Source organism: Bos indicus x Bos taurus, chromosome 27, assembly GCF_003369695.1.
Source record: "Bos indicus x Bos taurus breed Angus x Brahman F1 hybrid chromosome 27, Bos_hybrid_MaternalHap_v2.0, whole genome shotgun sequence".
NCBI classification, from domain to species: domain Eukaryota; kingdom Metazoa; phylum Chordata; class Mammalia; order Artiodactyla; family Bovidae; genus Bos; species Bos indicus x Bos taurus.
This window is the reverse complement of record NC_040102.1, coordinates 7,247,529-7,253,676: the sequence shown is the minus strand read 5'-3', so window position 1 is coordinate 7,253,676 and position 6,148 is coordinate 7,247,529.

Sequence of the window (6,148 nt, the reverse complement as noted above, 5' to 3'; positions counted from 1 at the left end):
TATTCTGTATATATCAGCATGTCCTCCATTAGCATCTGGAAACATCGACTTCTGATTAATAAAATCATTTTTTTATAATTTTCTTTTGTGGAGAATAGGGGGAAAGAAGTCCCTTTTTATTCCCAGAGTCTTTAACATAATTGGTGTAAATATCAGGGAATTAAGTTTTTCATCTAGATTCTCTTTAGATGGGTGAGTTTAGGTTATTGAGACATTTTTAAAACAATTCATTCCTTTCTTACTCTTTCTTTTTATGCCACAGGTTCAGTGGTAAGCTTTTGCAGTGTATAATCTCCCTTAAATTCCAACTTTTAGTGATTGTAATTACTGTAATTATTGAACACATTTTAGGAGCCATATTATGCTCTAAGCTCTGTACATATGCTTTATACAAGACTCATCATAATAGGTATTATTTGCATTTTATTGAAAAGGAAACTGAGGCTTTAATAACACTTGATTTTATAACTACGTGATTCCAAAGTTTTAGTCAAGACTTGAAATCAGCTCCATCTAAAGACTAAACACCTTGTTCTTAATAGCTATGTAATCATGCCTTCAAAATATATTATTGTGCTTTATATATACAGTCATAATTTGCTGGTGTGCTCTTATACATTTTTATTACAATGGCCATGATTGCATTTTTCTCTCTCCTGCTGGGTTGCCAAGTAAAGATTTGAGAAATGTTCTTGTTTGACTTTAACATCCTTTCCTCATATACTGAGTTCACACTTGGTGAACACTAGCATGTAAGTCCTCGGAAGTCAGGGTCTGTGGTTTGTTCAAGTGTCTTATATCCTGACAGCACCTACTATGGATTGCCAGTAAAGATACGTTCATTGATGAGTTAGAGATTACAGGACTGTATGTTAACTGTGTGTGTGTATGACAATGCTGGGCTCCTCTTTCTCTATAGAATGAGGCATAAGTCAAAGCTCTGAGTGGGCAGAGCAGAGACCCATGAGGGATGTCCATGTACAGTCTATGGAACCTGTGAATATGTTAGGCTTTATGGGAAGAGAAATTATGGTTGCTGATGAAATTAACGTTACTCATCTGATGACCTTAAAATAGAGAGATCATCCTGAATTATCCTGATGGGTCCAATGTCAGGACAAGGGTCCTTAAGTGGAAAATGGGATAGAGTCAGAAGAGAGCCAGAGGGACATGCAACCATGGAGGAGGCTCAGATATTGCCATTTGGGAAGGCATGCAGGTGGTATCTAGGAGCCTCCAGAAGGAATGTGGCTTTGGCAACACCTTGACTAGCCCAGTGAGACAACAGAAGTCTAAGATAATACACTTTGCTATTTTAAGCTATGGTATCAGTGGCAACTTGGTATAGAACCACTACAAAACTAGCATAGCTCTGAAATGACATTACTCAAAAGCCTCAAATTCGAGACATAGTTATGTTTTATGACTTCTAAATTTGGTAACTGAGCTGCAAATGCCTGTCGTACAGTCTAAATGAAGCCCAGGGTAGAGGTATACTTGAATGAATACAGATTTACTGTAAAGAGAAAGAAAAAGAAAGTGAAGTCACTCAGTCATGTCCAACTCTTTGCGACTCTGTGGACTGTAGCCTACCAGGCTCCTCTGTCCATGGGATTCTCCAGGCAAGGATACTGGAGTGGGATGCCATTTCCTTCTCCAGGGGCTCTTTCCAACACAGGGATTGAACTCAGTCTCCCGCATTGCAGACAGATGCTTTAACCTCTGAGCCACCAAGAAACCCTAAGTAAATTACTCAAAACAGGTGCCTTTTTTGTTGATGAGTATGGTGTTGCATTGGAGAAGGAAATGGCAGACCACTCCAGTGTTCTTGCCCAGGGACAGGGGGCCTGGTGAGCTGCCGTCTATGGGGTCGTACAGAATCGGACACGACTGAACTGACTTAGCAGCAGCAGCAGCAGCATGGTGTTGCATGTTTATTTAGAAAGAAGGGTTGCAGGGAGGTAGGAGAGGGATTCAGGATGGGGAACACATGTACACCCGTGGCAGATTCATGTCAATGTATGGCAAAACCAATACAATATTGTAAAGTTAAATAAAATTGAAAAAAAAAAGAAGGGTTGCATTCTGAGCTTTGCATGCCGTAAAAGTTTGTAATTAAATTTGGAACCAGTCTGTTGTTCCATGTCCAGTTCTAACTATTGCTTCTTGACCTGCATACAGGTTTTGTAGGAGGCAGGTCAGGTGGTCTGGTATTCCCATCTCTTGAAGAATTTTCCACAGTTTGTTGTGATCCACACAGTCTAGTCAATGAAGCAGAAGTAGATGTTTTTCTGGAATTCTCTTGCTTTTTCTTTATCCGACAGATGTTGGCAATTTGATCTCTGGTTCATCTGCCTTTTCTAAATCTAGCTCGAACATCTGGAAGTTCTCAGTTTACAAACTATTGAAGCCTAACTTGGAGAATTTTGAGCATTACTTTGCTAGCATGTGAGATGAGTTAAATTGTACAGTAGTTTGAACATTCTTTGGCATTGCCTTTCTTTGGGATTGGAATGAAGACTGCTTTTCTGGTCCTGCGGCCACTGCCGAGTTTTCCAGATTTGTTGGCATATTGAGTGCAGCACTTTCACAGTATCATCTTTTAGGATTTGAAATACATCAGCTGGAATTCAATCACCTCCACTAGCTTTTTCCTAGTGACACTTCCTAAGGCCCACTTGACTTCACATTCTAACATGTCTGGCTCTGAGTGAGTGATCACACCATCATGGTTATCTGGGTCATTGAGATCTTTCTTCTGTATAGTTCTTCTAGGCTGTTTAAAACCCTTACTTGATCCTACTCTGAGGGTAAACTGAAACCCCTGGGTGATAGCAATGCAGGTGATTACTACTTCCAAGTATAAAGTCTAGAGGCCTTGTCCTTGTTGTTCTTATTTTATTTTATTTAATTTTGGTGGCACTGGGTCTACGTTGCTGTGCCTGTGTTTTCTATAACATGAGGAGTGGGGACTACTCTTTGTTGATGTGCCGGGTTTCTCATTGCAATGGCTTCTCCTTTGTGGAGCATGGGCTCTAGGGTACCCAGACTCAGTACTTGGGCACACGGGCTTAGTTTCCCTGTGGAATGTGGAATCAGCCTGGACTACAATTGAACCCATGTCCCCTGCATCTGTAGGCAGGTTGTTATCCATTGGAACACCATTGGAAGAAGTTACCTCATTCTTGAAGTGTTCCTACAGATTTAGCATTGCATTCTGCAGCTTTTACTCTGACATAATCACAGATTTCCTCTGCGCATTTTCTGAAACAAACTACTACTCCCTTCTAGGGGCCTTCATGCTATTCCTTATATACAATGTAGTTTCATCTCCATCAGTTATAACCAGATTTCCTAGGGAAACAGACAGAAAAAAGGCGGCAATCTGAAAGAAAGGAGGTGAATTCTGAGGAAAATGTGACAAAAAGAAGGTATTTCATGACAGAAAGGAGGCAATTTAAGAGGGAAACCTGACAGAAGAGAGTGTATCATGACAGAAAGGAGATTCCATAAGGAAACCTGACCGAGAGAAGGCATTTTGTGACAAACAGGAGGTGATTTCTGAAGGAAAACTGACAAAAAGAAGACACTTTCTGACAGAAGGGAGGTGATTTTCTGAGGAAAGCCTGACAGAAAGAAGACAGTTTTCTGAGTGCAACCTGATGGAAAGAATATTCTTTCTGACAGAAAAGAGGCAATTTCTGGGGTAACTTGACAGAATGAATGTGCTTTCCTACAAAAAGGAGGTGATTTATGAGGAAAGTCGACAGAAAGAAGACATTTTCTGATAGAAAGTAGGTGATTTTCTGAGGGAAATCTGACAGAAAGAAGGCCCTTTAACAGAAAGTAGCAGAAAGTAATCAGCTACACTCCAATCAAAATTAAAAAATTAAAAAAAATATTTGTTTCCAGCTGCAATTGCCCCTACCTACATGACCTTAGTGAAATATTTTTATTTTGGTTGATGTAAATTCTCTTATCTGTAAAATTAAAGAATTAAGCATTAAATTACCTTCTAATTTTAAGTCCTTAACATCATATAAATTTTACAGTAGCTATCACTGCAAGTGTGTCTTCTTTTTTTTTTTTTAATTTTATTTTATTTTTAAACTTTACAAATTGTATTAGTTTTGCCAAATATCAAAATGAATCCGCCACAGGTATACATGTGTTCCCCATCCTGAACCCTCTTCCCTCCTCCCTCCCCATACCATCCCTCTGGGTTGTCCCAGTCCAGTATCGTGCATTGAACCTGGACTGGCAACTCGTTTCATACATGATATTATACATGTTTCAATGCCATTCTCCCAAATCTTCCCACCCTCTCCCTCTGCAACAGAGTCCATAAGACTGTTCTATACATCAGTGTCTCTTTTGCTGTCTCGTACACAGGGTTATTGTTACCATCTTTCCAAATTCCATATATATGTGTTAGTATACTGTATTGGTGGTTTTCTTTCTGGCTTACTTCACTCTGTATAATAGGCTCCAGTTTCATCCACCTCATTAGAACTGATACAAATGTATTCTTTTTAATGGCTGAGTAATACTCCATTGTGTACATGTACCACAGCTTTCTTATCCATTCATCTGCTGATGGGCATCTAGGTTGCTTCCATGTCTTGGCTATTATAAACAGTGCTGCGATGAACATTGGGGTACACGTGTCTCTTTCCCTTCTGGTTTCCTCAGTGTGTATGCCCAGCAGTGGGATTGCTGGATCATAAGGCAGTTCTATTTCCAGTTTTTTAAGGAATCTCCACACTGTTCTCCATAGTGGCTGTACTACTTTGCATTCCCACCAACAGTGTAAGAGGGTTCCCTTTTCTCCACACCCTCTCCAGCATTTATTGCTTGTAGACTTTTGGATCGCAGCCATTCTGACTGGTGTGAAATGGTACCTCATAGTGCTTTTGATTTGCATTTCTCTGATAATGAGTGATGTTGAGCATCTTTTCATGTGTTTGTTAGCCATCTGTATGTCTTCTTTGGAGAAATATCTATTTAGTTCTTTGGCCCATTTTTTGATTGGGTCATTTATTTTTCTGGAGTTGAGCTGTAGGAGTTGCTTGTATATTTTTGAGATTAGTTGTTTGTCAGTTGCTTCATTTGCTATTATTTTCTCCCATTCTGAAGGCTGCCTTTTCACCTTGCTAATAGTTTCCTTTGATGTGCAGAAGCTTTTAAGTAATTAGGTCCCATTTGTTTATTTTTGCTTTTATTTCCAATATTCTGGGAGGTGGGTCATTGAGGATCCTGCTGTGATGTATGTCAGAGAGTGTTTTGCCTATGTTGTGTCTTCTGATGGAACTGAGGCCAAGATGAGAATTATGTGAACTCCCTCAAGAGGAGACAACTGTATGTCAGAGATCCTAAAATATTCATAGGTCAGGTGAAGGAATCAAACAAGGGAATATCTTTGACTGTATTTGAAGAATCTTACCATCACTTCATGGCAAATAGAGGGAGAAGCAATGGAAACAGTGAGAGACTTTATTTGGGGGGGCTCCAAAATCACTGCAGATGGTGACTGCAGCCATGGAATTAAAAGACAGTTGCTCCTTGAAAGAAAATCTATGTCCAACCTAGACAGCATATTAAAAAGGAGAGACATTACTTTGCCAACAAAGGTCTGTCTAATCAATGCTGTGGTTTTTCCAGTAGTCATATATGGATGTAATAGTTGGACCATAAAGAAGGCTGAACACCAAAGAACTGATTCTTTTGAACTGTGGTGTTGGAGAAGACTCTTGAGAGTCCTTTGGATAGCAAGGAGATCCAACCAGTCAATCCTAAAGGAAATCAGTCCTGAATATTCATTGGAAGGACTGATGCTGAAGCTGAAACTCCAATACTTTGGCCACCTGATGTGAAGAACTGACTCATTGGGAAAGACCCTGATGCTGGGAAAGATTGAAGGCCAGAGGAGAAGGGGACGACAGAGGATGAGATGGTTGGATGGCATCACCAGCTCAACGAACATGAGTTTGATCAAGCTCCAGGAGTTGGTGATGGACAGGGAGGCCTGGCATGCTGCAGTCCATGGGGTCACAAAGAGTCAGACACGACTGAGCGACCGAACTGAACTGAGCTGAATAGATGACTCAAGGAAGAGGGAGAGTTACCCAAATGAACACAGGTGTCATTT